This window comes from Camelus dromedarius, chromosome 4, assembly GCF_036321535.1.
Source record: "Camelus dromedarius isolate mCamDro1 chromosome 4, mCamDro1.pat, whole genome shotgun sequence".
Taxonomy (NCBI): Eukaryota; Metazoa; Chordata; class Mammalia; order Artiodactyla; family Camelidae; genus Camelus; species Camelus dromedarius.
In genome coordinates, this window is record NC_087439.1 from 25875462 (window position 1) to 25899170 (window position 23709).

General features: G+C 37.7%; 1 long non-coding RNA gene across 1 annotated transcript in view; it reads left to right on the forward strand.

Moving 5' to 3' along the window:
* The window catches only part of LOC105084595 (uncharacterized), a 222544-nt gene that overhangs the window by 980 nt on the left and 197855 nt on the right, over window positions 1–23709 (forward strand). The gene's annotated exons all lie outside the window — the stretch shown is intronic.

Genomic DNA, 23709 nt, shown 5'->3' on the forward strand with positions numbered 1-23709 from the left:
ACTTAGTTTGGTTGTTGATAGGATGGAAGGATGTAGTATAAATATATCATTAATGGTGTATAATTGATGCCATTAATGATGTAAAATGGCACATCGTAAGAATTCAACAAGTGTTCGCTATTATGACTATTTGATATGACCTCACGAGGAGGCTGTTTCCCAGTTGTGTACTGTGTTACGTTCGGATTCAACTTTTCTATAAAAGTAAGATACAAGATCTGCTTTCTCTTTCCACACTCACTGATCTAATGACAGTGAGTCCATAACAGTTTTTTTTTATTTGACCCCCATCTTTGCAAAACTATTGTGGCATTTGAATCAAGACAATTCATTCTATATCAATGAGGCATCTTTCAATGGAAAGTGACAGAAAACTGACTCTGAACTTTCTTCTGCAAATCTCAAGCTAATACTAACTACTGTATATAAAATAGATAAAGAAGTTTATACTGCATAACACAGGGAACTATATTCAATATCTTGTAGTAACCTATAATGAAAAAGAATATGAAAAGTAATATATGTATGTATATATATGACTGAAACATTGTGCTGTACACCAGAAATTGACACAACATTGTAAACTGACTATGCTTCAGTAAGAAAAGAACTTTATTCTGTAATTTCTAATGTTTCTAGGAATTCTGACCTTCTTTTTCCCTCTTCTCTCCTCTTTCTGCCCTTTCCCCGTCCCCCCACACACGTTTTACTCTCTCCCACCCCTCTCCAGGATTTACTCTCTTCTGTGGTGGATTCATTTTAGGCAAGCGCTTTCCACATGATGGCAAATGCCCTCCAGCACTGGAGATCTTACAGCTAGCAATCCTAGAAGATATATATCAAAATGAAATGGCACAGAGATACTTCCCATAGTGAAGGCTGGATTTTTCCCCAAATAGCAATAATAGGTGTATATTCATAAATTACTACTGTGGCCTTTTTTTCCTCTCCATATGCTCTTTATATATGGACAATTTTGTAACGTCCTTGCCTAAAATACTGCAACCCTCCTGTATACTACAAACATGTTTACCCCTTCCAAAAGAGATACAAACTCAAATCTCATTCTTTTACTGCATCCCAGGTCCAAGTTCAGAATCCTTGAAGGATGTGTATTGGCTTTGAGTCTGATAAAGATACATTTCATGGTTCACTCACTGAATGCTGGATGGCATTTTCAATTACTTCCTCCATGGACAATGGAAGAGGATAAAGGGGATAAATTCAGTAAGGCTACCTTTAGAAAAGAGGAGGGGAAACGACTTCCAGTGGTCAAGAGTCATTGGCATCTACCATATTCTGTTGGGCTAGAATAGCAGGATCTCTTCTTTCTGCTGGTAGAGAGGATCCCATGGTCCCCGGCCTGGCTGCTCTGAGATCTGCTCTGAGAGATGCCCCTTGTCCATTGTCTACCGTAGCCTCACCCGAGACAGCAAAGGTTCTCCTGCTGTGACAAAGTGTTAGCAGCTCATGGCATCCTCACATAGTATCAGTGCCCTGGGGACTAATTTGGGAATGGGCCGGTCCCCCAGACCTTTATTTGCCAGACTTTGAGTTTCTTTGATAAACACCTTTAAAACCTCAGGAGGCAATTTGTTTGTGTGTTTTAGTTTTTGAAGAGTTTCATGTATTTTCAATTCTAAGGTACACATTTTTTTCACTTTTTAATATTTCTGAAATTGGGAAGTGTGTTGCAATCAGTGGTAGGTGAGATTAGATAAAATAAGGGAGTTCCTAAAACCAGTGAGTGCCTGGAGTCAAGGGCTGGATTCTAGACTGTGTTCTGGGAGTTTCTTCTTTCAGTAAGATTCTTAATGCATTACCCACACCTCCCCGGCTGACTATACTGCTAACAGATACACTAAAGAAGGCAAAAATTTCGACAAAATTCACTGGTTAGAGTGGTAGAATAAGGAGGGACATAAAGGACAAAGTCAAACATATTAACACACCCATTTATTATCTTTATGATTTTTAAAACTTGACTATTTACTGATGTTCAGTGATGCCATTTACATTAGTATCAGCCTCATCTGGGATACTGACTTCATTCTCCTCCAAAACATCTCTTGATACCACTTGTATAGACACAGTCAAGGTTAAACTTGACTCACATGGTTATGATCAAATCTGACATTTAAACTTTTTTCTATGTGCTAGTGAATTCACCAGAGCTGTCTCTATTCATAATTTGTTCTGCTGAAGTATTGTCATTTGCATTTTTTTAAAAAAATTAACATCAACACAATCTGCATGGTCCTTTGCAGATTAAGTCGATTGTCAGACAACTATTGGGTTTAGTACATTTCCAAGGAGCCGAGCTTAGCCTTGTTTATGACGTAGGTGATTTATCAGTTTTCTCTCTGTCCAGCCCTCTCAGCCCTCTGCGTCCATTTATTGTGCTCACTTCCTTTTCAGTCTGCACTTGAGTAACTCAGACCTTCCTGTTCCTTAAAACACACCTCTATCAAAACCTCCATCAAGAAACAGGTCTGGTATTAATTAGTTTTCCTTTGGTCTGACTTCAAGTCAGTCCTAGTTGTGCTTTCCTTTTATACTGAAACAGTGAGGGTATATCTCACTGAGCAGGCTGGAAAGTGGACTTCTCCCATTCTCCCTTAAATACAGCTAGTGAAAATACTGCCCACACTGATTAGAAATAAAACTGAGTTGAGAGGATGGGTTAGATCAAGGTCTAGAACCAAGTTTGCCAAACTTAATAAAATTATCTGGAGCACTAAAAAAAAAAAAAAAAAGTTTCCTGGGCCTTGTTCCAGACTCATTGGGTCAGACTCTCTGGAACAAGGTCTTGAGAATCATTTTAATGAACTCCCCAGGCAATTCTTGTGTCCAGACAAGTTGGTCTAAAATAAGCCAATAATGGGAGAGGGTATAAACATAAGAGAGCACAGTGGAGGCCACAAGAAACTACGTGACGTGCAAAAGATTAAAACTGATGAATCTTCTTCAAGCATGTTTTGTTTTAATTGAAGTATAGTGGATTTACCATGTTGTGTTAATTTCTGGTGTACAGCATAGTGACTCAGTTACACATATATATACACACTCCCTTTCATATTCTTTTTCAAGTATGTTTATAGTTGGTAAAATCATTGAGTTTTTTTGTTCATCTTAGAATTCATTTTTCGTATATTGCAAATTTTAATATATTTAAAAGGTAGAAGGTTTTATGCATTTGGAAACCAGAGAGAGCAAATAAGACTAAATCCCATGAGATATGAATGTGAGGACTCTGTGGAAGTGGGACATACTGCTGCTTCACATCCATACACAATCCCTTGGTCTAGTCTCGTTTATCTCCTACTGAGTACTTTTACTCCTAATTTAGCTTTTTTTTCCACTTCCATTCCTTCATATCATATACTTTAATCTTTTAAAAAATATTTATTTATTTATTTATTTATTTATTTATTTATTTATTTATTTATTTATTTATTTATTTGTAATTTTCTCCAACTTTATTGAGGACTAACTGGCACATACAATTCTGTATATATTAAGTGTATGATGTGATGATTTGGTCCACACTGTGGAATGATTACCAAGATCGAGATAATTAACCCATCCAAACACATCCGTCCCCTCACACAGTTACTCTTTGTGTGTGCACATAATGAGAATGCTTAAATCTACTCGTGGCAACTGTTACGTATACAATACTATATTATTAACTATAGACACCATACTGTTTATTAGACTCTCAGAACTTATTCTTCTTATAACTGAAAGTTGTGCACTTTGACCTACATCTCCCCCTTTTCCCTGCCCCACCCCAGCCCCTGGCAACCACCATTCGGAGAGCATTATTCTAAATGAAATAAGCCAGACAGAGAGAGACAAATATTGTATGTTATCACTTATGTGTGGAATATAAAAAGAAGCCAATTTCATAGAAACAGAATGGTGTAGGTACTTTAGTCTTTCTAATATGAGATGATCTCACAAGCATTTTTATTTCTTTAGTGAACTGTAAATTTATAGGTAAAAATGATGAATACCATGCTATACATCATCTTTTATAACTTTGTACTATTTAGTATTTTATACGTATATCAACTTTGTATATCCTGTACAATTAGAAGTATCTTGGTATCAACTTCTAAATTAAATTGCCATCTACATAGGTGATATTGAAATGGTTAAAATGTATTCCTTTACATAATTTAAATAGTGCTATGTTGCAAATATCTTGGCAGACGGATAAGACTAGGATAACCTAAGGTTTTGACAAGAGACACATTCTGAAGTATGATGGTCCCTTATTTAATTAGACCTTTTTATAAGAAGTATGCAAACCACTAGTGAGTCATTGAACATTTCTAATGTTGATTGTTATTTAATTCATGTCTTTTAGATGGGCTGTAAACCAGCTTAGGTACATAAATTCTCTATTCCATTTAGTCTCTGCTTTATAAATCTGTGGCCAGTTACTAGTGGCATTTCTGTTAGCCTGAAAAAAACAGACCAAACTGCTCCAGGTCTGAGATCATCAGTCCTGTGTCTTTCTAGATCTTTTCATGTAAGAATTTGTGAATCCAGCAAAGAGAAAGAGTTAAGCCTATTCTCCTAGTTGGCAGAAACTTTGTAGTTTAAAATTACATACTGACTCTGGTGTAGAGACACGAGAAATTATAGAGCAGACACTGTCCAGGACAACGTATAATTTAAAATGTACTAAAGAATGTATACCGCATGGCAAAGTAAGTGAAGTGCTTCTTCAAATATAAGTGTTTTGCATAGAAAGGCAGTAATTATCCACTCCTAGGGAAATGTTTGCATTCATTCTAAATCAATATTTACTATTCATTTCTTGTGTTCAACAAAACAGGGATTTAACTTTTTTTTAATTTTAATGAAGCACTAAGACTACAATAATTCTACAGTGTAATTGTCTTGATATGAAATATTGCTAAATGGTGTTGCTATTTTGAGAAAGAGCAGTGTGAAATGGAAGGGCACCCCTATTTGTGAGATGTTACCTTGGGAACATTCAATTCATACTCAGCCAAGCAGGGCGACTCACCAGTTTTCAAAGATAACTTAAGCTGTTTCCTTGGTAAGGCCCTTAACTAGGATCATTCAGATGAGTCCTTGCTTCTATATTTTTTTTCTCTTTTTCCTAGTACATACTTCCTGATAATGATTCTGTTTCAACTCAACTATTGCCTTTGGGGGTGTGTGGTATGTGAGTGTGTGTGCGTGAGCATGTAAAAAACTCTTCTATAAACTATTTTTTTTTTTCCTGCAAGAGGAAAATAGTTCTTTCCCGCTTTCCCCTCCCAATTTCTCCTGATTACTTAGTTCAAAAGAACCTCAAGGAAAATGCTAGAGGGAAAAAAATAAGAAAATAGGACACATGAATACTGTATTCTGAGACAAGACTGAAAGTCTCTGGTATATTTTTATTTATAGAGCTTGTGATCTGATCATTCTATGACTTTTCTTTGGAAAATAACTACAGTTTTTTTTACAGAGTCTAAAAAAGAACTGGATGATATATTGATATGTTACATTACAACATGAGTACCCTTTTTCTCAGCAACAGAAACAATAATGGCTTTGCCCCTGACTTTCGGGTCAAAGCAGAGTCCTTTAGGGCTCACCATTACGTTTCCAAACGCTACATAAATGCCCAAGTTTTCTTATCTTTCTGTCTTCCATTTCTGTGTATATAGTTTAAGACCTAAGTTTTTCTGTTGTTCTTTCTGTTTTTTTTTTTTTGTTTTTGTTATTATTTCGGGGCAAGGGGACATCTTTTTGAAAATCCTACCATTCGCATGAGGTTTTTCAGTTCTTATATTGATTAACTTATTTGATATAAAAATGTAATTAATATTATATTTTCAGATTCACAGCTTCTAGGTTGTTCCTATATTATTTAAAACAAGATTTAGAGCAGGAGGGGAATCAAAGTAAATTATATCCCTTTGTAATCTCGTTACATAGTTCATGTCACTTCCCTGCATTTAAAACATTTGTTAACAGCCATGTGGAGTGGGTCTGTCCCAAGTTCCCTCTCAGAGCCTTCCTACCATTCATAATTCATGCAAGCTTTTTGAGTGAGTTACTATTTGGTATGTACTCTGGGGACAAATAATATCATTTATGTATTGTGACTACTAGTCTACTCTATCTTCCTTTTTATTGACAAGAAACAAGGGTGTTTGGAAACTAAATGGGGTGCAGAGATCATCCTTCTCTTCAGAGAGAGGCACCTTCTTTCTGCAGGAAACGCTATTATAAACTGTACTGTTATAAATGGTGTGTTAGTTCTCAAGATATTCCCTTCCCTATGTATGAAGTAACAAAGTATTCCTTCAGCATTCAGTGGAGAGAGCCATTGGAAAAGCAGGCGGTTAAGGATACATTCCTAAAGTCTGGAAAATCAATGGGACACTAAAAAGAGAACTGAAGTGGACCGGAAGGAACCTCTTGAGGGTCATTTAAAAACCCAGAAACTGATTATGAACAGAGCTTTTACCCAAGGAACTGGAGGGGGCCAGCAAACCCATTCTACTGCACTCCAGTTAAATGTCTAATAGTTGAGATGTTTTCTGCACAGCCCATAAAGGATAATGAGGAAGGCTTTGATAGCTTTAAAGAAAGTCTCTCTGTGGCCTCTCACAAAAACATGATCTGAGTGTAAGTGGCAAATGCTTGCAGACCCCAAAATGAAAAGGGACAAATGCCAGTTAGGTAAGGCTGTTACCTTTCTAATTGCACAGGAAAGGGATCCTGATGTGAGTTTGTACCCGAGGGAAAGATAAAAGTAAGTGATGTCAGAGTGTAAAATCTAAGATCTCATTTACTTAAGCTGAAGTCTCCTGGAGACCTTGAAATTATCTATGATTTTATCTCTACATGATAATTATTTAATGTAGGTCAAGTTAAGGATTAACCTGCATTCTTAATTTTATCATATTTTTTGGATTATGAATTGTTCCCTGTATTAGGTTAAAATATTACTATATTATTGTGTCCTATTGCAATCATTTGTAAGATTATTCTTGTATATCCCCACCCCCAACTCCAGCAAAGACAGAATTTATGAATAATTTTTAAAAATTAAAAAAGAACATTCATGTTGAAGTATTTATATTGTTTGGCGATGAAGAAAACAATTTTCATTAACTGTTCTTTTTATGGTGCCTTTGCTACTCTTAGCAAAAGTCTATTAAAAAGAGAAACCCTAAAATCCTCTCCCGAGGCACTGAGGACACTTGTGTTGACCTTGTACTCACTCTTTCAGAATATGAGAGAGTTACATTGAATAAGAGAATAGTTGAATACTTCTATTCATAGAAGTAATTTGCTATATGGTGGATAGACTAGTCCACCAAGAATGAAGTGATTCTTTCTGCTGGATTTTAGGCAAGAATTGATCAATCAGGCAAACAATTGATCAGATTGATTAGTTGACAGATGTTGATTGCATTCCTTCTTGCTGTGACGCCCAAACAAGTGCTGAGAGTTAGCCGAAACAGTGTACCTACAAACACAATGGAGAAAGATAAGCACTCAAAAAGATTCCCCTAAATTTATACACACTTTAACCAAAACTGAATGTGTTATAGAGGCATGTGCAATAAAGTGGACTTCCATAAGAATCAAATAACAACGCTCTTTGAATCGATGATCTGAGAAAAGAGGCAATGTAGTGTCCTGCAAAGAGTGTCCTCACCTACTGAAAGCCTACAGCTGACGTTTACATGGATGTACTGGTTATGAGTCTCTCTTGATCCTGGCACTGCAGTCCTGGAAGACTGGCTGACAGGGGGCAGGATGAGGCACTATGGCAAGGCTGGTCATCACCCACACCTGAACTTGTTTCAGCTCCAGTGGTGTTCAGTGTGGTATCAGTGATGGCTAGACGCCTCCTCTTATGACAGTTCCACTGTTTGTGTCAGCAGTTCTCAAGCTCTTTGGTCTCAATGACCCTGTTACACTAAGAAATTATTGAGGACACTCAATAATAGGGAGTTATATATGTATATCAATGTTTACCCAAATAGAAATGTAATCTGACATTTAAAAATCTGTATGTATTCATTTATTTTTAAAAACAATAATAAATCTACCACATAAACATAAACATGTTTTTCATAAAAAGTAACTATATTTTCCAAAACAGAAAGTGTTTGGTGAGAAGAGTGGCCCTGTTTTATGTTTCAGCAAATCTCTTTAATGTCTGGTTTCTCCTATTCGCTTCTTCATTCAATTGGTTGTCATATCAAATATTATATAGCCTTTGGAAAAATCTACTATATACTCATGAGAGAGAGTGAAAAAGGCAAAAAAATCATTATGCAAATAGTTTTGATTCTGCAGAATCCTTGAAAGGGTCTTAGGAACCTTCATGTATCCTCATGTATCACAATGCTGGTCTATAAATGTTGAAGCCATATGTCTGTCTGCATACCCATGTGAGTCGTGGAACACCTGGCACATGCTAGGTACTCAATACAATTTCTCTTCCAATTATTCTTCTCCAGCTCAGAGTAAATCTTCTAGATTTACGCCTTAGAGGGGAGATCTCTTCAGATCTTAATGATATTGATATTTTATGTATACCTGAGTGACCAAGGAGAACATTCTCTCACCCTAGATCTCTTCCCAAGACCATATTTCTTCATCTTTGAAGAATGTTAAGAAAAAAAAAAAGGTTAAGAAAATGGGAATGGGAAAAAATAGGTTCTTAGGATCCTTATAAGGAACAGAATTCTGTACCGGGGACTCTGGATTTCTGTAGTCCTTAAGTAGCTAATCCTAATAGATTCTAAAATATTTTCAGAAATATATTAATTTCAAAGCAAATAGGGTATGGATAGTGTGTTGTGTAGTATGGCTGAGGTATGACTGGAGGACACATCTAGAACATGTTTTTCATTATCTGGTAATAGATGCAATAGAGCATGGCTTATAAACATAAGTACTATATTTTCCAGATAGATACAACTATCTGAAAATATATCCAAAGTATTTAAAGCCTGGAAAAAGAGCAAAAGTATTTTTACAGTTTGATATTGGGTTTTTGATATGCAAGTGTTAAGATTCATTTGTTTAGTTGATGCTTGCCAATCATCTTCTGTGTATACGGATAAAGCAACGTAGAAAGAGATATGATTTCTACCTTGTAATGCCCCGCAGTCTAGTGAAATCTACCCGTAAAACATGGCAATTAATGATGCAGAGTAATGCATGTTTGGATGTGGGACAACACAAGATGTTTTAAGAACTCATGAAAGGGACATCTAGTCTTTTAGGGAGAGTGGGGCTTCAGAGGGAAAGAGGAATTACCTAAACAATGAGTGGAACTGGCCAGGTTGGAATTCATACAGAACTGGGAAGTTATGCCGATTAGAAGGAGAGTTGAGACAGAGCACCATCAATCCATTTGTAGACGTGAGGGAATTTCAGCAGCTAGAGTAAGAAGTTTGTAGGACAACGAGTGAGGGGTTAGAAATGTAACAAGCAGAGGCGAGGGATTTGAAAAGAGGTAACATTTAATTTTGAGATTATTATGGAGTCTTCAAAGGGTTTTAACTAAAATATAGCCACAAATAGGCTTGAATTTTGTTAAGTTCCCTCTGACAGCAAATTGGACACAAAAGCCAAGAAGACTGGTGTTGTGTTGATTCTACAGAAAAGAATGGAGGCGTATATAGATAAGCAGCAGCAAAAGTGATGACAGACAGTGGACAAATTCTAGAGATATTGAGAAAGTTGAATGAACAGGCTTTAATGATTGATGCAGAGTGGGGATGGAGTGAAGAGGAAAAGTCAGTGTAATGCTCAGGTTCCTGGCATAAGCAGTGAAATATTTTCATTGAAATAGAGAGCCCAGTAGGAGAAAGACTTGAGTCCAGATGTCCAGGAAAGATGATCAATTCACTGTTTTTGAGATAATCCAAATGGAGATGTTGAATAATACATGGTATCTGTGTACTCCACAAGACTGTGACATCCATTAAGTCAAAGTTTTATGGAATTACAGAGTTCATGAGATTATGGAATCCACTAGACTAATCACTATTAAATGGAAAACTATATCACTTTGTTTCTCCATTGCCTATCATCTATCTGCCTCATAGTAGAAGTTCACTAAATACTTACAACATAAATGAAAAAAAATGGCATGAAAAAAGAAATATGTATGTCGGAGGAGAACTTTGGAATGACTAGACAGATTTAGAAGTCATTAACATGGGTAATGGTTGAAGTCAAGGAGGTCATTAAAATAACCCATGGAGGTAATGTAGAGTGAAATAAGAAAGGACATTCAAAAGTATCTGGAAGAATTGCAACACAGAAGGAATAGACAGTGGAAAATGAACTTGCAAAAGCTATACAGAAGATGAGCCAAAGAATTGGAAATTATATCACTTAGCATTTGGCTTATAAGCAACAGAGGCTAACTTTCTACTTTAAGAAAAATTTAAATTTACTGGAGAATATCTGGAGGTAACAGAAATGGGGAGAATGTGGAGAACTAGATGTGGGAAATGGGCATGGACAAAGTGAGCTCTGGAGAACTGCAGAGCGGGAACTATAACAAGTGTGATGCAGCAAGAGTCGTGGGGGCTTCTGTCCCTGCCAGTACCCGAATGTCATGTCCAAGCATCCCTACACCCTGACGTGATCAAGCGTTAACGTCCCGGGAGAAAGTGTCTGATTGGCTGAGTCTTGCTTACAGCACTACTTCCTGTGCTGGGGAAAAGAGAAGGTTCCGTCCTTTCAGCTTCCTTAATGGGAAGCAACCGTTACCTCCCGCCAGAACTCCACACCAAAGGAGTGCTCCCCAAAAGGGAAAGAGCCCATAGCAAGGAGAGCGGAGTGGGAGCTGGGTAGAACGAAAAAATGACAAAGATCATTATGAGACAAAAGCTAGAAAACTATGGCCATCTCCTAAACAGAGATAAATTGAGGGGAAAGAGAAGAGCAAAGGCTTCTGAACGGCAGCAGCAACAAGGAGGTCATCGGTTGCTTCGGCAAGAGCAGTGGGAGCTGTGCAGCCCTGCTGGAAACCAGGCTGCTGTAGACTGGGGAGTGAGAATCGGGTGACAGAGTGAAAACAGCTTGTGCAGATGACCATTTCAAGAAGTTTAGCTTAACATTAAACTAATGCAAGAGGAAAATTTGCTTTTAAGATTTGGAAACCTTCACTATGGCAGAGAAAACAATTTAGCCAGGATTTTTTATTCTGATGGTCAGGGAAAGAGTCGTTGAGCTTGCATGACTCTAAATGGGTAAATTTCCGTATCTGAGCAATTACCATACATTGGAATTTCTTGTTCTTTTTTCAGGGTACTGATAAGTCACGCAGCTCTGTAAATGGCTTTGCTTTTGCCTCTTAAATTCTTGGCCACGTGATTTATCACTTGCTTCCATGTATGTTGCTGTTACACTTAATATTGCTGTCTTTGTATTTCTTTCTAACTAGAATTTCAAGCACATTGAGGGCAGGGGGCTGTTTCATTCCTCACAGTACCTGCCACAACAGTGGCATGAAATAGTGTCCATGCTCAGGGAGTATTGGCTGATTAGTTTATTGATGTTTAATAGCATTGACTTAAGTGACATTTACCCACAAATCTTTACAATAAATAATTTCCTAAATGTTCTCCTCCTTGAAGTTTCATTTAATATCTCCTAGCTTTCTTTTACCATCAAAGTTGTTACAAAAATGCATGAAAAAAAACCACGCATTTTTGCATTTTAAGATAGAATAAACTTTTAGATTGGAAACTTCCAAAACAAACTGAAACCAATGAAAAGTGTACTTTACTGTTCTATATCTAAAAATGGCACTGCCCAATTTAAGCTATTTTTAAAACCTGTATATTCATGCAGCTTGCATACCAAAATGAAAATTGGTGAGCTATAAACCCTTGAAAAACAGAGTTTATAATGGAAACAGTAATTGACCGTTAAGTACAACATCAAAAATACAATACTATATAATACAAAGCCCAGGGCCTGGGATCCCATCTCTGCTCTAACCTCAGACTGGCACACTAACCCAACACCACAAAGCCAACTAATAGTTATATTCCGAGATGTTTTCTTCTTACATGGCAGGAACGTGGACATGTGATCCAATAGCCACATGTTGCTAAGCTTTGCAGAACCAGTACGCCGAATATCCTTAATGAACTCACAACTCCAGAGCTATGATTCTATTAAATACTTAGACTTACTTGGAAAAAATATTCAATTAAAAATAGAAAAGAAAAAGAAAACTAAAAGCTACTGCTACCAGCCCCAAAGTTGTGCTGTGTTGCACCATAGACTTTGAGTGTGTAACATTACACCACAGGATTCAGTGAGGGTAGAATGACCAATTGTCAGGAAAGCGCATGGAATTACCGAAAATACTCTTGAAATAGTTAGAATTGTCTTCAACTTTGTTCTAGTTCATAGTTGGTCCAGTTTCCCATTTCCAAGCCACAGCTATCCATTTCTACCATGTGAAAATGCAATCTAAACTAAAGAGGAAAACAAAAGTATTAAACTTAACTAATGAGATATGAAGGATAAACCCAGATTCCGGGTTATACTTGGATCTAGGCAAAGACAGGCTGGGGATGGGGGGTTGGGGGTATGCACACTAAGGATCTTAACCAATCCTTTTTTTTTTTTTTTCTTTATGGGAGTGGGGCAAGGGGTTAAGGGAGTTTGTTGCTAAAGAAGGAAAGTTCAGAGATTCCTTTCATTTTAAAGTTGAAATGTGAGAGCATTGCCAGCTTATTCCTTTAAGAAGCTTCCAAAGAATTTGTCAGCTAAGAATAGTCAAGATTTTGCCTTTTAAAATTTCATCTATTGATACAAATTTTCAATGAGTTAGTTAGTTTACCAAGGGACAATTAGCAGGACTCTGCTGTTTTCTTGTTGGACCTTCTGTTTCTGTTACCACCTTAAAAACTAGCAAATTTGGTTAAATGAAAATGAGTGAAACATTATTGGCTCTGTTCACATTACCTCTTCATCTACACCCTGTGACCAAAACACTACGTGAGCTTCAGAGAGCAGTCTCTGGGAGAAGGTTAGAGTTGGGACAGCGAGGGTATTTTTCTCTGGGAGTTTTTAGAAGATTTTAGAAGTGACAGTGTCTGTTCTGGGATTCAGCCATTTTGCTACATGCAGTTAAAATGTTGGGTTTTTTTATAGTGATTTGAAAAACTGAAATACATCCTACATATCAGTGCTTAAAAGTTTATTTGCTTACTAGAATTATTTTGATTAATAAATCTGATACCACAGCAGAGTACTTCTGTGATTTTTTTCATGTCTTTCTTCAAACACTAAGATCTATCTTAGGTAGCATCATGGTATACACTAGCAATTCTCTTTACTCAGTGTCAAATCAAAACATATACACCTCTCCCACACATAGATTTGAACACAAATCTGTTTTCTTTCTTTTTCTGTTCTTTTTTTATTTTCTTGTAATTCATTCGTCTACTGAATTTGCTTCACCCTATTTTATACTCTCCATGAATTCTGCAATCTTATTCATGGCTTATTACACTGTACATAAATAATTATGGGGGGGAGGTAAAGTTTTGTAATATTAACTGATGCGTTCCCTTTTCTTTGTACCCCTTGGCCCTTTCCAGAAAAGTCAGGGAAGAGATAACACATGAAAATGCAAAGCAAAGATGAGTAAAGTCTTAGCTTTTGAGTTTCAAAAGCCTGCTCTTTGGGGGAGAGCAGAAGACCTGAGGGCATGGGCAAAATATTTGGAAAACTACCTAATAAGCAAAGAGCCAAGCTGTCCTTTTGCTCATTAGATAAAACTTTCTTGGGCTGAGGGCATGAGGAAAGTTGGAAGATAAACCTTGAGAGTTTAGAATGGGTGGTTCCCCAAGGAAAGAAAAAGGCCCATATCCCAGTGCCAACTGCTGACTCTAGGCGGGTGGTGAGAAGGAACTGTGAGGGGTGGGAACGTAATCTTTAGCTGGATTGTGTCCACGTGCCAGTGGGCGTACACAGAGCCAAGGCTTCAGACTAGGACCCTGAGGATCAGGGTCACAGCCAGGAGGAGAGCCTCTGAGTTGTCTGGTGTCCTGGGCTTCACCGCCCAGTTCACAGAGCAGCTTGAGTCCTGCCTGCGGAGCCCGGTCAGGTCTGGGCTTTCTCTTTCCTCCTCCTTCCCCGAGTTCCTCTAGGATCCCTGAGCAAAAGCTTTCTAGTACTATGGCCGTTGGGGGCACTAGAGGCTCTGAGAGGCCCTTTGCCATATTTTTGGCACGTGGGATCTATTGTGTTAGGCGATGAAAAGGCTCTCTGCGCGGACTCAGGTCCACTTGCTTCAACTCACCGTGCAGCCTGCAGTCTGCCAGCATCTCAGACCCACATGGAGGGAGCATGTGTCTCTCCACACTGGATTCCCAACCTTGTCTGGGATTTCTGTTCTCCCCTCATTTGGAGCCTGACCAGGTGGAGGAGGAAGCAAGGAGTTGGAAATCTTTCTTTGTTTTCAAAGTATACTTTAAGATCCTCCAAGAAATTGTATCTCTCAGCTTAGAGGATGGTATCTTGGTTCTAACTCATTAATTAATACTTTTTCTATGACCTGAGGTTTATTCTCCTGCTTCTGCCTGAGGACCAAGTTAAGACTTGTTTGGTTGAATTATTTTTTTTCTTTAAGTGGTGGCATCCCTTCCTAGAGGTAAAATCATAGTTGTTAATTGATTAAATCAGGAAAGTCCAAGAGCCCCATGAACTGATACAGAAAATACATGAGTTAACATTTCAAAATATCACCCCACCACAACTATCTGGGCCATATTTATTTAATACTTGTCTCTCTTGCTAAAAATCTAAGCTCAGTGAAGGCAAAGGCATTTTTTTTGCTCATCGCTCTATTCCCAGCACTTGTACATGGCCTGAAACACAGTAAGTACTCAATAAATATTGCTGAATAAATTAATAACTAAAATGATAAATGAAATGCCTAAGAAATTATTTCCCTTTGGTGGTATGCCCCACCCTTCCCTCAGGAAGGGCCTTCCATGGTTTACTTTTATCCATTACTAACTCTGGAAGCTACTGGTTGCAATCAGTATTTGGTAAGACTTTTCTTTCCTCCCTGGTTTTGCAAACTTACTATATTTTTCATGCAAAATTAAGTGAGATCCAGAAATGTAGACTTTTTTTTAACATTTGATCTGAGCATGACTTGGACATATCTATTGAGAGAAAGTAGTTGTCTAGATTAATGGAGAATTTCTGGCAAATTGATTGGCCTAAAATAGTTAAAAGTTTTTGTTTTTTTGTTTTCGAGCATAATTACATAAGGTACACTGGGTTGAAATGAGAAACAGAGGACTCATGGAAACTTGTTTTGATCTGAGTATTGTAAAGTAAGTTTCTTTTGAAAGAATATTTTAGGTTTTAGGTTATTCTTGGCTCAAAGCAAAGATTTAAGGTGAATTCACCTTTGACTCTTCTGTGAGGTGCTCTCTAAATTTTATGTTTCAATAACAATTATTTGCTAAAAATTCCTATTCCCCGGACCCTTGTACCTGCCTGTAGTTCTCATTGACCTAAATGTGTGTTGCTGTAGGGAGAATTTCAGGCTCCAGAGAGTATCTCTCTTGTATGTGACGGAAGTGTATGTGTGTGGGGGCAGTGTGTGTGTGTGTGTGAGTGGAAGCCACTGAACTGTATGTTTTCACCCCTACAAGAAAAGGACTTCAACTCGGGAAATGGAAAACCAGAATTAATATCTGCTTCCAACATACAGGACATGTAGATCAACAGGAAAATATTTCTATTCTAGTCATTAATTCCTTAGAGGTAGACTGTAAGCTTCCTAAGGACTATGTGTGTGTGCATGTGACTGTTAATTTGTGCAAAATCTGTAATTAGGCTCAAAATGGCATAGATAGCAACAAAAGAGGAGAGGTATTTCCAACAGATCATCTGGCATCAATGATGTGGTTTACTCTCCTTTACTCTGGGTCTAACTTGCACATTCATCTCAAGGTAAACATCAATTTACCCATCCATATATAGCTTTGTTAAGTAATGTAAAATGCAACTTTGAAAACACATTAAATACATACTGAATACACGTTACATAAAACTATAGCTGGTCAACCTGTATTAAATACTCACTAAGTAACCAGTCATATTTTCACTTTTCTTTTAAATAGTTCCTTGATTTAGTTGAAAGCTCATGTTGTAGAAAAAAAATTGGGTGGAATACTGTGCAATCTGCTAATAAATTTAATTGTTAGAGGAAGTCAATCAACATGATTTGGTATTTCTAAAATAATTACCTCACGTCTTCAGCTTAAGTAGAAAAAGAGAAGTAACTTTCCTAAGTGTTTCTACTGATGTTTATATGTTAAGGATAATCCCAGAGGCTTCTTCTCAATGTTGGGAAAAGATCGTTTGTTTGTTTTAAATTCCTGCATATCTTTTTTGCACTGATTACTCAAAAGGGAAAAATATACTAAGTATCCATTCATATTTGGAATTCTTTAAATTGTAGAGGCAATCAGCAATAGTTTATTAAAAGAAATGAAAACAGTTACATGACTGCCACATCAGTCTTGGGCAATAGATCAAATCATGAAAAGTTTGAGTTTGTTGTGGCATTGATATTTCTAAAGCAGTTACCATGAAGTCTAACTTCAAACGCAGGTTTTAGCAAAGACCACAAAATACATATTTATATCGTAGTTTTCTAACTGTTCCCTATTGTCACAGGCATTTGTCCTGCCTTTGAAATTTTGAAGAAGGAAAGCTAGGAAGAAAGCTATGCTTGTTTGTTGAGGAATGTGTTCTAGGTGTATGTGGATTTTTTTTTTTAATAAGGCACATTTTCCTCCTTCCTGGACTTCTTTCTTTTGATTTGGCATGTTAAAGTCTTACCATTTCAGGAGCACAACAGCAAGCCTTATCATAGACTGAAAGGAGTGTCACCTGTGGGCTGGCTCTGTGGAAAACAGAAGATGCTCAGTGCCGTGGGGGTACAAGTATTCTTCCCCTTCCTCAGATCAGCCTTGATCCCTGGGGTGGAGCCTTGTCACATGTTATCATCAAGATGCTCTCTAATGGAGTAAAATCTCTTCTAGGTTGTTCATTACCCTTTTTTTATTTTTAAGGATTTCCCTTTTTTCCTCCTCACCTCTCTTCCATCACACTCCCTACTGCAGTTCCTAAGTGTGCACCAGCCAGAACTTCAGTCTTCAATAATCATGGCATCAGGCATCTTGTGATCATTCTCCTGTACATTTAAATGGAATTTATTTTAAATCATGTCGCTCAATTTTCTGAACATGTGGCTACCTTTCTTGCTATTAAGAGGTGGGGTGGAGAAGGTTGAAACCAGAAGCTGTTAGGGAGATTTGGTGTTTTCCCAAGGATATGAAATCCAGGTATCCGTATTGATAATTGTGACAGATTTTTAAGATCCACACAGTAACGTCTTCTCTGTGGTTAAAGTAGAGAACATTTGTTTTGGCTGGAATGTAACCAAATCTCATTAAATAAAGTTGAGTATATTCTTAGCCTCAATATATGAGGCTAGAAATATCTCCATTTATGATGGAATTTTAAAAAATAGACTGGGATTAGAAAAAAATTGATTTTTTTAACATTTTTTATTGATTTATAATCATTTTACAATGTTGTGTCAAATTCCAGTGTTCAGCACAATTTTTCAGTTATTCATGGACATATACACACTCATTGTCACATTTTTTTCTCTGTGAGTTATCATAACATTTTGTGTATTTTTCCCTGTGCTATACAGTGTAGTCTATTCTACAATTTTGAAATCCCAGTCTATCCCTTCCCACCCTCCACCCCCCTGGTAACCACAAGTCTGTATTCTCTGTCTGTGAGTCTATTTCTGAAAGAGAAAGAAAAATACCATATAAGATCGCTCATATGTGGAATCTAAAAAACAAAAACAAAAACAAACAAAAACAAAGCGTAAATAAAGGAAAAAATAATTGATTTTTGATTTATGCCAGGAAATATCTATTTATTTTTTTTTTGCTGACTTAAATGTACATACCACCGTCTTCCATTCATCTGCACTATCTACATGTGCTTTGAACAAAGTCTGGTTTATGTAGGTCCTGGTAATCTTGAGGAAAACAAACTGACATGAAATTCACATTTGAACTCAGTCTGGATAACATTCATTAATTCATCTAAGTATTTGAGACCCTTGTCTGGGCCTGACACTGTTCTAAAATCTGAAGCTCTGAAGGTAAGAAAAGTGCCTGTGGTGGGGGGTTGTGCGTGTGCCTGTTTGTGCATGTGTGTGTGTGCACATGGCAGTGAGGAAGACCCCTGCCTGTGAAGCCTACATGCTAGAGGGAGACAGCATTCTTCAAACGATTACGGTGATCAAGATGAACGTAGGAAACTACGGTGGTCCAAGCGCTTTAAAGAAGTTGATATGAGGGTATTGCCTCATCAGGAAGGTCAGGAACTGCTTCCTGCCTGAGGACAGGACTGAACTGAGATCCAAAAAGCAGCAGGAGTTCTTGCAGGAAGGAAGCTGTAGGAGGGGAGGGAGGAACATTCCACTGAGCAAAGATCCAGTGGTGGGAATGAGGGAAGGTGAGATACAAAAAGCTGGTGGAGATCAGACTGTGTATTTTAGCCTTTACATTAAAGGTGATGGGGAGTCACTGACATTGTTAATCAGGAGAGGTGGGAAAAGGGCACACACGGGCACCATGTGGCCAGGATTTGCATCTTGAAAGAAACATTCCAGAATGGAAAACCACATTGATTGTAAGTGGGTATCTTTGATGGGAGGTTCCTGCAATAATCCAGAAAGAGGGATGAGAGTTTGAATTGGGATGATGGTGGGAGGAAAGATGAGTGCAGACAGGAGGCACTAAATATTCATATACTATGGAATGGACATGGAGGCATTTGAGAGTGAGTGGTTTACAAAAATTCTCCCGGGGTTACTGGTGGTGCCATTGGTGTTCTGTGATGCCCTTCAATGGGAAAAGGGAGAGGTGGTCAGAAGGAGGGCCAGGATGGAAGGAAAACCACATGTTTGGTTTTGAGCTATTGCCTCTGAAATATCCAAGTGGAAACACCCAGAGAGCAGAGGGCTACAGGGCTGGGCTCAGTGGAGAGGTCTCGATCATAGATATGTGTGCTTGCTGTGCAAAGCCGTGGCCAGTGGAGAAGGTTGCCTAAGTAGAGGAAGAGGGAGAAAACAGAGGGACACAACCTACCCGGGAAACTGCAACATTTACATGACGAGAAACCAAACCAATGGTCGGGAAGGTGGGAGGAAAAGAAGAGTGTAATGTTATAAAAGCTGAGGGTAGAGAATGATTCAAGTTGGAGGAAAATAAAAATAAAATATGATAAAATGTTCTCTATGTATCCTGAGGCAAGATTGAAGTAACATTTCTTTATTGGCTCTGTTAGTAGTCTTGGATACTAAAAAAAGTTAAAAAAAACAAAACTAATGACACCATTCTGACTTGAGAAGGATAAACAGAAACAGGAATGTGATGTGTGGAATCCAATGAGTGAGAGTTGTTCAATGATTATTATGTTATGGGGGTCACAAATTAGCACTATAGATATTTTTCTTCAAAGCACTTAACATGGTTTGCAACTATAAGTTTGCCTGCCTTCTCTCTCTCTCTCACTCACTTACTCATTTACTATCTATCTATCTCTGTCTAACTTTCATTGCAGGGACCATGTCTAGTTTCTAAGCATTGTGCCCAGCATTTAGCATAGTGCCTATAAGTACTCAAAAGACATCTAATATTTGTTGGTGAATAAATGAGTCACTCTCAAATATGCAATAAAGAACAGACAACTCTGAATAAGGAAAGAAAAGACTTGTGTCTCCTGCCGCTCTGGGTCCTGTTTTATTAAAATATCTATGAGTTTCTCTTTCTTAGTATAGAAAATCGTCTGCCTTGGCCCCAGGACTTCCAAGATAACATCTGATCTGCAGTGCCATGAATCTGTTTACCTAACTCTGGTGAAAACTTTGGAGCAGGTCTCTCTGAAAAATACTAGCCTTTTCTGAAAACTTGTTGCCATCCAGGTCGACTTTAAACTGTGCCAATGAAACTGAAGAAGGCAAACACCCTACGGATGTGCCCTGTCTCACATCCTCTGCAGGGCACCTGTGTGCCATTGCTGTGGATCCAGCTGCGACCTGGGAGCCTGAGTGTCTGGCCTCAGCTGCATTCTGTTTCTCTTGCTTTCTGCCCTGGGCTGCTGCTGCTTCAGCTTCTGAGTAAAAGGCTGGACACGTGCACATCTGGAGGGTAGGAAAGTCACATCCTCAAGAGACCTTTGACCAATGTGGGGTAAGAGTCATGAAGAAATACTCTCCTCTACACTGGGCTCAGGTGGACAGTTCTGGGGTGAATTCTACATGGTTTTCACAGGATCCCCCAAAGCGCTGAGCTCCGGTTTCCACTGTGGAAGTCAGCTCAACGATGCTTTCTCTCCTCCTTTCTGGTTTTGCTTTTGCCAGCCCCCATCCCCAGTTGTTTCCTAGAGGAATTTTCCAAATTAAGCCACCTGACCACAAACCTTTCTCAGGAGGCTGTTTTTTTGTTTGCTTGCTTGCTTGTTTGTTTATTTGTTTTTTGGGGGAGAGGGAGATCACAAGTTAAGGGAGGTTTCCATTGGATCAACATAGGCACACAAAGTTCGCTTTACCCAGTTAGGATGTTTCTGACATTTCTGAGTATAATTTGAATTGTTCTTAAGCAATATTTTGCTCTTTGATTTACATTTCAGTTTCAGAAATGCTTGATCCTTACTCTGTTATGAAACTTTAATAGGCATGGACTTTTGTCTCTTTTAGCATCTCACCTAGGGTACCTTTCAGCTTTTATAATGAACAAATGATCATTGTAAATAAATATTTAAATGTACTAGTAATGTAGTTATTTAAAGAAACTACTTATTAAGAATAAATAGTGCTTTGCTGGTGAAAGCACAATTACTCACTTGCTAACATGTGCATTTTCATAAAATTTATCTTGGACTATAGTTTTATTATGTCAGGTTTGTAAATATTTGAATCCTCATTGCTGGTATCCATTTTTTGAACTTGGATTTTTTCCCCCCATTTTCATTTTAATGATAATGCTTTTTTTCTCATCCTCAAATATGTTAAAGTCAATAGTATATATACATAGATGTTTCTCTTTTTATTGGAAAAGAGGGAAATATTTTTCTTCTGCTGTTCCCTCAACCCATTAATCACAATACAATATATGCTATTAATTATGCTTAAATGTAGCTTGTTTATATAATTTGTGAACCTCCAATAACTCAAGATTTCAAATTATTTGTCTTCCATGTAGACATTTTGATTACTAAAACATTCCTAAAGTGAGAAGAAGGAATAATAACATAGGATTAAAACTATGAATCACCTTTTGATTAAGTACTCAGCAGTCTTTGTTGCTAAATCTTCACTCAGAGAATAACTCTGTTTCATTTGAACTTGTAGATTTTAATTCCATATTGATCACCATAACCTGCTGAAAGCAATACATAGTCACTCAGGTCATAGTTTGAATTTAAACTGGATATTGATGCTTTGTTATAACAACAGTGGCCTCTAAGTGTGCAGCTCTGTTGGGTAAGACTGAGGGGGAAAGGTGGGCAGCATAAAGTGGGCAGTGGCATTTGGTGACAATCTCCTTTCAACGTTGAATTTGATGTATCTGTTAAGTTCACATGTTCACTCAACTGCACTGTGTTGGAGTGACCTAGACTTCTGCTCATAGAGTCTTGGCAGTGGTACCAGTAACAGATGCATATATAAATATGCATGTATACATCTTTCATGCACATCATGTCATTTGACTTGAAAAACTATTTTTTGATGCAGATGAAACAGGTAAAATCATTTTCATTTGGCTTAGAGAAGTGGTGTTACTTATGACCAAATTAAAGGAACTAGTAACTGGAACCAGGTGTTCTTGCTGCTGGTCCAGCGATCTTCCTGGTGTACGCCTGTGCCCTGTGTTCACTCGCACTAGACCGTTGTCTTCTCAGCTAGTGTCTTGCTCTCACATTCTTCTCTCCTCTGCCTTTCTCAGCAAGTGATAAGGTACAAACTGGGAGCTACTTTGGATTAGCTGTGTCCTTTGCCTTATTACTCAACCTGAACCTTGTATACATTCTTGCTGTGATGGTTAATTTTACGTCCATTTGGTGAGGCTATCATATCTAGTAACTTAATCAAACCCAAAGCTGGGCTACATTGTGGTTAACATCTACAATCAGTTGAGTTTTAAGTAAAGCAGATAACACTCGGTAACATGGATAGACCTCACTCAATTAGTTTAAAACTTTAAGAGCGAAAACAGAAGAAGGGAGAGAGAAGGAGAGGGAGGTGGAAAGGGAAAGGCAAAAGAAATTATTCCACGTCAACACCTGCTTGAGTTTCTAGCCTTCCAGAACACCCTGTCACTTTTGGGCTTGCCAGCCCCCACACTTGTGTGAGCTAATTCCTCAAAATAAATCTCTTGATACAGGGTAGGATAGGATATACATATATATTCTATACAGGTATTGGTTCCTAGTGGTCCTGTTTCTCTGGAGAACTCTGACTGATGTACTTGCCTTGTATTTTTTCTGAGAATAGCAATTTTCATACAGTTGTCTCCAGCTATTATTTTTCTTTTCCTTAAAGGATCTCTTTCTGTTGTTCTTCCTCCTAAACAGAGTTTAAATTTTCACTTGTAGTCTTGATTCCATAATGCTCTTCAGATTCATCAATCTCTTTTCTCTTGTAACAGTCTTCCCATTTCTCAGTTAGTGGACATAACCCTAATTTATGTAACAAAACAACTGCCATTAGCTGGTTCTTGTCAATCTTCCTATTAGTAAAACGAGGGACATTTCACATCCTACTCCAAATACTTTCCTTTTAGCCAAACAAATGTGTATGTACATGTACATTCACACTGAGTTCTAAAGAGTATATGGCGTTTTATTTTTGGTTTCAAAATATATTCCAACCTGTTTATAATTTCACAACAGAAGACTGAGGAGCAAGGAATCAACTATGAACTCAGTCACAACACTGACTTTCACAGTTCAGTGTTGAATACTTTGGTCCTTATGGCTTTTGCATAATAAAGATTCTTAGGTAGGTAGACATTTTTGGTTGCCAACTAGAATTCACCTAGTTGTTCTACATGCAACTCAAATGAAATCTAGTCAAAATTTAATTGCAGATCTTTCCCCCAAACCCTCTGTTCCTTTTCTGTTTTTTTCCTATTTAGTTGTTGGCAATATAATTCACAGTTCTCAATGACTCTTGACTCTATAATTTTCTTCACTAATATATCTTCAGTTTGACCCCCAAATCCTGCCAGTTCCTTTCATTACAAATGCACCATGCTCTATTCAGATTTTATGTTTTTTCATGCTGATTCATTAATTTTATAAATATTTATTGATGTGTAATCTGCATCAGGCATGGTTGTAGGTGCCCAGGATACATCAGGGAAGAAAGCAAGGAGAGCCACATAATTAACAATTTGTATAATTAATAAATAAATTATGTATGCTAGGAGGTGATATTTTTCCCTCAAAAAATAAATAAAACAGGGTAAGCTCCCTGGGAATTGGCTAATTCAATATGTATTTAACAAACCTTTATACATGAGTGACTGACTGAATGATGAAAGCTTTAAA